This window comes from Mesoplodon bidens (assembly GCF_964165515.1).
Source record: "Mesoplodon bidens genome assembly, chromosome: 14".
Taxonomy (NCBI): Eukaryota; Metazoa; Chordata; class Mammalia; order Artiodactyla; family Ziphiidae; genus Mesoplodon; species Mesoplodon bidens.
Window position 1 is genome coordinate 27,749,574 of NC_138170.1, and position 12,663 is coordinate 27,762,236.

The 12,663-nt window shown below is 35.9% G+C and overlaps 1 protein-coding gene across 4 annotated transcripts in view; it reads left to right on the forward strand.

Annotated features, from left to right (window-relative positions):
• The window catches only part of EXOC6B (exocyst complex component 6B), a 722,789-nt gene that overhangs the window by 447,955 nt on the left and 262,171 nt on the right, over positions 1-12,663 (forward strand). The gene's annotated exons all lie outside the window — the stretch shown is intronic.

Sequence of the window (12,663 nt, forward strand, 5' to 3'; positions counted from 1 at the left end):
TTGTTTTTGGATGGAATGTCCTATAAATATCAATTAAGTCCATCTTGTTTAATGTATCATTTAAAGCTTGTGTTTCCTTATTTATTTTCATTTTGGATGATCTGTCCATTGGTGAAAGTGGGGTGTTAAAGTCCCCTACTATGATTGTGTTACTGTCGATTTCTCCTTTTATGGCTGTTAGTATTTGCCTTATGTATTGAGGTGCTCCTATGTTTGGTGCATAAATATTTACAATTGTTATATCTTCTTCTTGGATCGATCCCTTGATCATTATGTAGTGTCCTTCTTTGTCTCTTCTAGTAGTCTTTATTTTAAAGTCTATTTTGTCTGATATGAGAATTGCTACTCCAGCTTTCTTTTGGTTTCCATTTGCATGGAATATCTTTTTCCATCCCCTTACTTTCAGTCTGTATGTGTCTCTAGGTCTGAAGTGGGTCTCTTGTAGACAGCATATATATGGGTCTTGTTTTTGTATCCATTCAGCCAATCTGTGTCTTTTGATGGGAGCATTTAGTCCATTTACATTTAAGGTAATTATCGATATGTATGTTCCTATTCCCATTTTCTTAATTGTTTTGGGTTCGTTATTGTAGGTCTTTTCCTTCTGTTGTGTTTCTTGCCTAGAGAAGTTCCTTTAGCATTTGTTGTAAAGCTGGTTTGGTGGTGCTGAACTCTCTCAGCTTTTGCTTGTTTGTAAACGTTTTAATTTCTCCATCAAATCTGAATGAGATCCTTGCTGGGTAGAGTAATCTTGGTTACAGGTTTTTCTCCTTCATCACTTTAATTATGTCCTGCCACTCCCTTCTGGCTTGTAGAGTTTCTGTTGAGAGATCAGCTGTTATCCTGATGGGGATTCCCTTGTGTGTTATTTGTTGTTTTTCCCTTGCTGCTTTTAATATGATTTCTTTGTGTTTAATTTTTGACAGTTTGATTAATATGTGTCTTGGCGTATTTCTCCTTGGATTTATTCTGTATGGGACTCTCTGTGCCTCCTGGACTTGAGTAACTATTTCCTTTCCTATATTAGGGAAGTTTTCAACTATAATCTCTTCAAATATTTTCTCAGTCCCTTTCTTTTTCTCTTCTTCTTCTGGAACCCCTATAATTCGAATGTTGGTGCGTTTAATGTTGTCCCAGAGGTCTCTGAGACTGTCCTCTGTTCTTTTCATTCTTTTTTATTTATTTTGCTCTGCAGCAGTTATTTCCACTATTTTATCTTCCACCTCACTTATCCGTTCTTCTGCCTCAGTTATTCTGCTATTGATCCCATCTAGAGTATTTTTCATTTCATTTATTGTGTTTTTAATCGATGCTTGATTCATCTTTAGTTCTTCTAGGTCCTTGTTAACTGTTTCTTGCATTTTGTCTATTCTATTTCCAAGATTTTGGAAATAGAATCTTGGATCATCTTTACTCTCATTACTCTGAATTCTTTTTCAGGTAGACTGCCTATTACCTCTTCATTTGTTAGGTCTGGTGGGTTTTTATCTTGCTCCTTCTCCTGCTGTGTTTTTTTCTGTCTTCTCATTTTGCTTATGTTTCTGTGTTTGGGGTCTCCTTTTTGCAGGCTGCAGGTTCGTAGTTCCCATTGTTTTTGGTGTCTGTCCCTAGTGGCTAAGGTTGGTTTAGTGGGTTGTGTAGGCTTCCTGGTGGAGGGGACTAGTGCCTGTATTCTGGTGAGTGAGGCTGGATCTTGTCTTTCTGGTGGGCAAGTCCACATCCAGTGGTGTGTTTTTGGGTGTCTGTGACCTTATTATGATTTTAGGAAGCCTCTGTGGTAATGGGTGGGGTTGTGTTGTGTCTTGCTAGTTTCTTGGCACGGGGTGTGCAGCACTGTAGCTTGCTGGTGATTGAGTGGAGCTGGGTTTTGGCGTTGAGATTGGGATCTGTGAGGTTTTCACCGTTTGATATTACATGGAGCTGGGAGGTCTCTGGTGGACCAATGTCCTGAACTAGGCTCTCCCATCTCAGAGGCACAGGCCTGACACCCAGCTGGAGCACCAAGACCCTGTCAGCCACATCGCTCAAAAGAAAAGGGAGAAAAAAAGAAAGAAAGAAAATATTAAATAAAGTTATTAAAATAAAAAATGGAAAATAATTATTAAAAGTAAAAAAAAGAAAGAATGAATGAAGAGAGCAACCAAACCAAAAAACAAATCCACCAATGATAACAAGTGCTAAAACCTTTACTAAAGAAAAAAAAATACGGACAGACAGAACCCTATGACAAATGGTAGAAGCAAAGCTATAGAGACAAAATCACACACAGATGCATACCCATACACACTCACAAAAAGAGAAAAAGGAAAAAATATATATATATATCATTGCTCCCAATGTCCACCACCTCAATTTGGGTTGATTCGTTGTCTATGCAGGTATTCCACAGATGCAGAGTACATCAAGTTGATTGTGGAGATTTAATCTGCTGCTCATGAGGCTTCATGGAGAAATTTCCCTTTCTCTTCTTTGTTCGCACTGCTCTGGGGTTCAGCTTTGGATTTGGCCCTGCCTTTGTGTGTAGGTCACCTGCGGACATCTGTTCTTCGCTCAGACAGGATGGGGTTAAAGTAGCAGCTGATTAAGGGGCTCTGGCTCACTCAGGCCACAGGGAGGGAGGGGTACAGAATGCGGGGCACGACTGTGGCGCCAGAGGCCAGCGTGACGTTGCACCAATCTGAGGCGTGCCATGCGGTCTCCCAGGAAATTTGTCCCTGGATCATGGGACCCTGTCACTGGTGGGCTGCACAGGCTCCCAGGAGGGGAGGTGTGGAGAGTGACCTGTGTTTGCACACAGGCTTCTTGCTGGCTACATCAGCAGCCATGGCATCTCATGCCCGTCTCTGGTGTCCACGCTGATAGCTGCTGCTCACGCCCATCTCTGGAGCTCGTTTAGGCTGTGCTCTTAATCCCCTATGCTCACGCACCGTGAAATAAAGTGGCAAGGAAAAGTCTCTAGCCTCTTCGCCAGTTCCAGACCTTTTCCCCGACACACTCCCGGCTAGCTGTGGCACACTATCCCCTTTCAGGCTGTGTTCACACAGCCAACCCCAGTTCTCTCCCTGGGATGTGACCTCCAAAGCCGGAGCCTCAGCTCCCAGCAACGACCCACCCTGGTGGCTGAGCAGACAAGCCTCTCAGGTGAGTGCTGGTCAGCATGGATCCTCCTTGCGGGAATCTCTCTGCTTTTCTCTCTGCACCCCTGTTGCTGAGCTCTCCTCCATGGCTCAGAAGCTTCCCCGCCTCCGCCACCCCCATCTCCACCAGTGAAGGGGCTTCCTAGTGTGTGGAAACTTTTCCTCCTTCACAGCTCCCTCCCAGTGGTGCACGTCCCGTCCCTATTCTTTTGTCTCTTTTTTTTTCTTTTTTCTTTTGCCCTACCCAGGTACTTTGGGAGTTTCTTGCCTTTTGGGCTCTCTGAGTTCTTCTGCAAGCATTCAGTAGGTGTTCTGTAGGAGTTGTTCCACATATAGATGTATTTCTAATGTATTTGTGGGGAGGAAGGTGATCTTCTTACTCTTCTGCCATCTTGAAGGTGTCTTCTGGTTTACCTTTGTTTCTGGGATGTGGTTTTTCTGAGCTTTTAATGTGAGCCTGGCACATTATTGTCTCTTCGATACTGAGAGGACTATGGAAATTTCTCCTTTTCAGATAAACTTATCTCTTCAGCCTCCTGGTTTTTTCAATTTTAGAATTTGGCAAATATCTTGAGTAGAAGTTTTACCCATATCAGCAATTGCCCACAGGAAAAAGTGTGGTTAGAGATGGTCAATATCAATTCATTACTCCCTGAAGAGCTTTCATGCTTCCACCTGAGATTCTCATGAATCCTCCCACTAGTGAGTCTTTTTCTCTCAAACACTGTGAGACTGCAGGAGATCTTACTTTGCTTTTGAAAGGTTTTGGCTTAGACCTTTATTTTCCTCAGCTGTGTAGCTTTAGAATTCAGAAAATGTCTTGAGGAGAAAGCTGGCTCTGAGATCTCTAATTCTGGCACCTCAGCCCCATGGAAGCAACAAAAATTCAGTGATTTTTTTTTCACCCTTATAGCTACTCTCTGCCTGGACCTAACCCAGATTCTCAGTCTGTTTCTCTTCCTAGGTTTGCCAAATGCCTCCAGGGACAGCTTCAGATCCTCAGCTCACCTTTAACAGGTCTGCCTTCTTTGCAATTTTATTCCCTTTAGTTTTCATTGCTTCCCAGCCTTCTGGTGTCTTTAAATATATGTTTTCTCTAATTTTTTTTTTTTACTACCTTTTCTAGTTTTGGGTGGGAGTATTGGTCTGTAGAAAACTAGGTCATTTCCTCAAGCTTCATCTTGATACCAAAGCAAGAGAAAGTAGCACAAAAGACAAAACTTACAAACTAATCTCACAATTATGGATGAAAACAAATTTAGCAAGTCAATTCCAAAATATTTTAAGAAAGTAATTTAGCATTAGTATGCAGGATTTATTTTAGAAATGCAAGGATGGTTTGATATTTAACAGTCTAATAATATAATTTATGACAGTACTAGGTGAAGGAGATAAAGTATATGAACACTTTTATATATTCTGAAAAGACATTGTATAACATCCAGCCTGCATTTCTGATTTTTACAAAAAGTTACTAAAATACAAGCAATATAATATTCCAATAACGTGATAAAGAGCATCTGTGTGAAATTCAGCAGCCACCATAGACTTAGCAGTGGAAACTAAAAACATTTATTTGCATCAACTTCAGAAGAATGGTGAAGATTGTTCTCACCACTGCTTTAGAAGTTCTATCAAATAACTGTGGTAAAAAAAAAGAATAAATTACAAATATTATAATGAGCCATGTATCATTATTCATAGATTATTGTTGTGTGGTTTGAAAACTCAGGAAAATCAACTGAAAAATAATTAGGACCAATAAGACTTTTGGTTACATGGTACACTTAGAAAACAAATCAGCTTCTCTTATGTTAGCAAACCCTCATGGAAAGTATTGCCTTAAAAGTGCCCTATTTGCTATTGAGGCATAAGATATAAGATCTCTGTGAGTATACTTAACAAGTAATTATAACACAAATGTGAAAATCATGTCACAGAGTAATTTAAAAGGTACTTCATTATGTACAAATATATGCATATTATGTACAAGTATATGTGTTCTAGGATGAGAATGTTTCATATTGTAGAGAGTTTCTCTGAAATTAATCTAACTGCAATGAATATCAAGTGAATTTGATGGTGGTGGGTTATCTTAACAAAATAATTCTACAATTCATTCAGAGACAACATTGGAAAATATTTGCCAAAAAAGTAGGAAAAAGAAAATTAATGAGTGTGGTCTTTTCAAATATAGAAATGTTACTATTAACCAAAATAACTTAATATTCTTCTTACACTGGAATAGACTGGTAGATTAAAGGAATAGTTAAATACAAAATCTATAAATATTCCAAAGTATAAGTAAGAATTTAGTATATGATAAAGATGGCATTTAGCAATTGCTGTTACCAATACCATCTGCTCATTTGGGTAAAAAGAATATTAACTCTATCTCATATATCAAAATGAATTCTAGATCAAATTTGTGTTCATATTTTTAAAAGAAAGAAATTATGGGGAAACCAATAAAAATATTAGCAAATATTTCTATAATCTGAAAGTGACTCACCATCATAAGGATGACACCAAAGGCTGAAATCATTAAGGAAAAGGTTAATAATTTGACTACAAAAAATGATTTTTAATCATTTAGGTTTAATGCACCTAAATGGTATTAATTAAGAAAATAGAATGTAAGATTATCAGTAAAAACAATTACGATAAATATTCCCAAAGGTTAATATCTATAATGTATAACAAAATCACACATTCTTTCAAATTTAATAATAAGAAGATACAACTTGATGAAAAAGTTTACAAAAGTTGTATTAAGGCAGTCAGAAGACAAGAAAAATAAAAGACTAGTGATAACATGAGCAAAATATGTATCTAGTAATAAGATATATATAAATGTCGTGGGGTATTTTTGCCTATAAACTTGCCAAAAGTAAATAAGAAAATGATAACATTCAATATTTATGATTAATATTTCAGGAAATAGCTCTCCTGATACATTGCTGGTAGGTGTGTAAATGGATATAGTCTTCTTAGTGGTTAGTTTTTCAATCTCTCTTGTATATCTTTTAAAATTTGTTTACCTTTTACCCTGCAATCACATGTATAGAAATCTAACTGAAATAATCATGGGTATATTATAAAATTCAGATATAAATATGTTCATCATAGTGTTATCTTTTGTATAGTAAAGAGTTGGGAATAAATTAAAAGTCCAGTAACAGGATTATTAGCTAAATAAAGTATTATATATTCACATAATGTGATGTCAATCATTCACTAAATTAATTTAGATGATATTTATTCATTTAAAAATATGTTATTCATCTCTTAATTTGGAAAGCAGATTGCTTTTCAAACTGGTTGGAGGCAAGGTGAAGTTCAGTGATGCTCTTGATTTTAATCCCCACATCACTCATCACCTTGTTCTTTTTTTTTTTTTAACATTTATTTATTTATTTGTTGGCTGTATTGGGTCTTAGTTGTGGCACTCGGGCTCCAGAGTGCGTGGGCTCTGTAGTTGTGGCACTCAGGCTTAGTTGCCCGGCGGCAGGTGGGATCTTAGTTCCCTGACCAGGGATCAAGCCGTCCCCTGCATTGCAAGATGGATTCTTAACCAGTGGACCACCAGGGAAGTTCCCATCACCTTGTTCTTAAATAAAGAAGCCTGGGACCTAAGAAAATAAAAAAGGGAATTCCCTGGCTGTCCAGTTGTTAGGACTCAGCGCTTTCACTGCCAGGGCCCGGTTTCAATCCCTGGTCAGGGAACTAAGATCCTGAAAGCCACTTGGCGTGGCCACAATAAAAAAAAACAAACCAAAACTGTAACAATATGATCTCATTTTTATTAATATACATATAGGAGCATTATTCATCTATATTTTACATATAGTAAAAATCTAGAATTAAATACTCCCTGATTTAACTGTACTCATCTTTAGTCTGTCATTTTTCCCTTTTGTTTATCTGTGTTAAAAGTATTTTTTCCTGTCATGAAATATTTATAATCCTGGGTTGGGAGAAGGTCATGTTTAGAATCATTATTCTCTCTCTCAAGATTATTTTGTCTTTGATAATTAATTTATATTTAAAAAAATCACTTTTATTGATGAAAGTTTTTTTAAATGTGTTTCATATTTTGAAAGGAAAATGGGCAGTAGTATTTTGGTCATTATGTCTCCCCCAGCATTGTACAGTTATTTGAGTGAGTAAGATTTTGGAGTATCATAAGGTAAAAATGCAATACTGCAAGTCAAAACCATCCTGTATAGGTGTTGTCAATATTCACATTTCTTGTTTTTTTATTTCTCTATTCTTAAAATATGAAAACAACCCTCACACTAAGTGTTACTGTTCATACATGTCATATAATACAGTGGTTCCTATATATACAGGAGCTATCATATGTCAATACCATACTTACTTTAACATCCAGGCAATTTAGAAGTAGTAATCTGAGTTAAACTCATGTTTGTCTAACTCCAAATACATGCTTTTTCCACCTATAGTGATGTGATCTTTGTTACAGGGTTATATTGTAAGTAATTAGTTGAGGGTTTTTTTCTTTTCTTTTTTTGTTTATTCTAAGCTACCATTGCTACCTAAATACTATACAGTAACCTCTCAGTGTAGATTGAGTTGATCCTACCATTCATAATCACCTTACCACTTACCATTCAGAATTGAAGTTGGAGGTAATTCACAGCCCTGAATCCTCAATATGGCTTTCATAATTGCCTTGTTTTTGTCTTGTCTAATATAGAGATGTCTTTTTGAAGCCACACATTCAAAAAGTAGTCATATTCACCAACTATTGTATTCATTAGAATCAAATTAGTATGATTTCTAAAACTGTCCCTTGTTCTGGTTGGAGCAAATTAGATGACTCAGCATTTATGTTCATGTTCCCCAGCATGCTAGATAAATTCTTCATGGAACCTCATTTTAGTAAAATGTATTAGCAAAACAGAGCTGTGTCTAAAATTCACTCTTGTACATTATTAGCGAAAGATGAGAGAGGAAGGAGCTGGCTATTTCTGAGAAAGAACCAGAGTCATTTGTCTTTTAATAAATATAAATACTTCTTTTCATTAAAAAAATTCCCTAGCAATAGTGACTCTCTGTCAAAGAGGATTGAATGATAGGAAATAGGGATATGGAAAGAACTGTAAGGAAAAAAAGCAAAGACTGTCTCGTTCTCTTACATTTTGAAGTCCCCGGTTTTTCTTACTTCTCAGGGATGTTTTGTCACCACAATAGCGACAAAGCTAAAGTTAATGTCTGTGTGTGTGTGTGTGTGTGTGAGAGAGAGAGAGAGAGAGAGAGAGAGAGAGAGAGAGAGAGAGAGAGGAGAGAGAGAGAGAGGAGAGAGAGATGATATCCTAGATTACACTTTATTAGACAGTGAATGATTAGGGGGAAATTATTGAAATTTGTAACTATTTTCCTCTTGAAGTTTTGGTGACCAGGGTAGCTTAGCTCTTTTCATGAGGCACCCACAAATCATTGTAATAATAAGGTTTCCACAGTTAGACTTCTAAAATGTTGCTGTATCCTTTGAATTAACAGATGAGGTAAGCACACAAGCATTTTATCAGGCTCCAATTGTATAATTTACAGTTGCATGCATAGCTACTCATTTTGCATGCTCAGCATAAGAACATACTTTTGAGAGTTTATCCTTGTTATTCTGATAATTATCTTTCAGAAATGCTTGAGAGAGGAAATACTGTCTCAAGTAACAGACCCAGAGGAAGGAATCTTGAGTTAGTTTTCTTTGTCTGCTGTTAATGTTAATTTATATGACCTGGGGCAAGATCTCCCTTAACCCACCTTGTTTTGCCTTAGTTTCTTTGTCTGAAAATACAGTGATACCTGTCCTTGGTCATCCTTCCTGGGCAGTTACCTGATGGCTTATCTTTAAGGGAAAGTTATTTTCTACATACAAGTTCCTGAAATTTTTCCTGTCTAAAACCCTTTAAAAACAGACATTTCTGGTGGCACACCATTTAATTCTGTGATTCTGCTATTTAGAAACTGTCAGTGACTTCCATTAAGTACAAAATCTGCTCTGTAACCATCAAGACTTTCCATAATATGACCCCCAAACTACCTTTTTGTCTTTGTCTCAGTTTTCTATTAGCCCAAGACTGAAGTATTGCTGTTTGTCAAGCACACGCTACTGTTTTCTACCCTTTGTGTTTTTTCGTGCTTTTGTCTACTTTTACTGCTTCTGCGCCTTACCTGTATCTGTTGAAATCTTACCCATCCTTCAAGGCTCATTTCAAATCCCACACCTTCCATGAAGTCTTCTGCAGTTCACTTAACTAGATGTGACATCTTCCTTTTTTGTGGCACTTCTTTTACAACACTAGCCTAATTCGGTCTTGGGTGGGTTGTGTCCTTCATTTGTGTGCTTACTTCAAGAAATGGGAGGGTGGTAATTAAGATCTATGTGTGCCAGATGCTTTACATGTGTTATATGTCATCCAGACTCAAAATGCCTCAATCAGATAAGTTTTACATTTTAGTAATGAGAACATGAACTCAGGGAAGTAATGTACTTTGTAAGAGATATAGCATATAGGGTCAGGATTTAAACAGATTTATTTGAATTTAAAACTTTTCCATTTTACCATCTTACCTACTAGATTGATTGCCAGCTATAGGGCTGAACTCTAGATAGATGGAGGCTTTGTCTTATTCATCTCTATCTCTGTGTACAGTTCAGCATCTCCCATGAAATGGTGCACAGTAAGTTTTTGTAGAGTTCTTGTTTTGAATTATAAAATAAGTGAATTCCTACCTGGGGATCAAAAACCATTTTTGGATCATATACATTATTAAAAGTAATCATTTAATTATTAAAAATAAAAGTCATAAACTATTATTCTGAGATAAGGACCAAAGGTTTGTTTGGGTTAAAATTCTAAATTGGTCTTTTTCCTTCCATATCCTCTCTTGCTTACCCAAATAAAGAAGGTAATTGTTTTTCAAGTGACAGAATTTTAATTATAAAAATGCCTTGCATTTGTGTATTACTTTATAATATTCAAACTTCTTTTGCATATTCTCATTGTCTCATTGGTTTTTTAAACAACCTCTATGATGTATGAATAGTTATTATTTTTCCTTGTGGACAGATTATGGAAACTGAGACCTAAAGTGGTCTTGCGGAAGGTCAGAAAATGAATCATTAGTAGGTAGGGGTAAATCTTAGTTTTTTTTTACTCTGGGTCATGCTTTCTCCACCATATAAAACTGTCTCTCAATATTTAATAATAGCTACTCTCTTTTGAGTACATATCATGTACCAGGTACTATATTAAGCATGTTTTCTGTGTGTGTGTGTGTGTTTGTGCGTATGAACTTGTTGCCAAGAATAAATGGGAATGTACGTATATCATATACGTGTGTGTATATATATATGTGTAGACATGTATTTTTTTCCTCTGTTGGAGCAAAAATTACAGATTTACTGATGATTTCTCTGTCTACTGAGAAATTGTTCCCTTTTTCTGTGCTGTTAAGATTTTGGTTATTTGAGCTGCATAGAGTACTTTGAAATAAAAAAATTAGCTCATTATTAGTGTGGTATTGGAGTTGTGAGTTTAGTTAGTCACTTACATCCCTTAGCAGTTTCATATTTCTACAGAGGTATCTTTGTATGAGCTATTACTTAGCACTTTTCCCCCATAAAACTACTATTAGCAATAGCCACAGCCATTCTTTCCGGTAGTATTCAGCCAGTAGTCTTTTGCCCCTTTAATGATATTGATCGCTGGATTATCTCCTGCTCTTATAATTATTAAATAAAAGAGTAAGAAAGTTTGAGTCCAAATACTAATCCTTCTAATTCTTTATTTGGTGATGAGATAAAGTAGAAAATAAGGAGAATCTAGAGCTTAAAGGGCTATAAAATCCTACAACTTTAATGCTCCATATCTGATATGCTGTTTAGAGTCAGAGATACCAGTGAGAACATCTTAGATACTGCTGTATCTGACCATCTTAATATCTTGGATACCTTTATAAAATGGAAAGGAGGCTGCTCTGATCTTTCTCAGTGGTGCTGGGGTATGGGGAACTGGATATTTTCTGAGGACAAAACAATTATTTCTATATTGCTTATAAGAGCAAATAATTAAAAACAACCTTAATTGTATAATAGGTAAATGGTTATATAAACTATAATACTGTTGCTCAATGAACTATTATACATTTATTAAAATGAATTTTATGATTATCAAATAACATTGCAAAATATTTATAATATAATGTTAAATGAAAGAAGCAGAATGAAAATTTTGTAAGCATAATGATTACAAGTGTGTAAAACTCTAAAAACATGTTAAAGTTCAGAAGGAACTATGTTAAATGTAAATATTTGTGTTTGTAGTAAGGCTTCCTAATCTTTTTCAAATTGTGGGTATATTATAATTTTTTGTTATTGGTATCTTAAAAAATATTTAAACATTTGCTATATTAAAAAAAATCCTGAGATATCATAGCTCCTCTTCCAGTTCATATTTGCCTTTGCTCATACAACAGTGAAAGAAAAAAAATCCACATTTTAAAGTTTATTTATGTTCTGGTCTTCTTCATTTAGCTCATTTCAGTTTGCAAATTAACCCCTTTTTACATATTAAATTTAGGTATAGACAGTAAATCATTGCCCAAGATCATACAAGTAATACATGGTAGAACAGAGAGGCCTCTCATGCTGAAGCCCATGATCTTTTGCTATAGTAAACGAGTTGCTTTTTCCTAAAATTTCAGACTAAAGAAGATGTTTGGAATATGTAGGGATGCTGTAGAGTTGAGGTATCCTAGTAAGGTTCTAGGCAAGAGGACTGAGAAGCATGATCAAGATTAGATCAAGGATAATAAATCATAACTGAGGACAACTGGGGGTATGTGGTTGTTAAAGGAAGAGCATAAGGCAGGTTTCTCTTTATGCCAATGTATTTCCAGCTGTGTACTCCAAAAACACTGGTGTCTGTCATGCCCTCTTTTCATCAATTTTTAGTGATTCATATGCCTTCTAGTGTAACTCTTGTCCATACTACATATATTTCCCATAATTCCTTTACATAAACCCTTTGACTTCAGCCAAGTATATCTATTCATTGTTCCTAAACATACTATGCTTATTCCTGGCTGTAGATTTTTATTTATACTTTTCTTTCTCCTTGGAAGGACTTCTCATCTCACTTTAAAATATTTCCTTCCTTTGAAATACAATTCAAAGCCTATTTTCCCCACGAAGTCTTTCAGGACTGGTCCCCTTCCTCTCCAGAGGGAGGAAAATCCCAAGGGTTTGACTTTCTTGTAAACATCTATAGATCTTATTATGTCCATTCTCTATTTGAAATTTAAGATATATTATCTTTAATTATTACTTTTTCTATATATTCCCATTATCATCAACTCAGACTACAAGTTCTTTGAAAGAAAATGTCTTAGACTTTTTAATATATCGAACACTGAGTAAGTACCCAGTGAATATCATGAAGAGATTGGATATGTCTAAAAGGGACATCATGTATGGAACAGTGACCTCCAACTC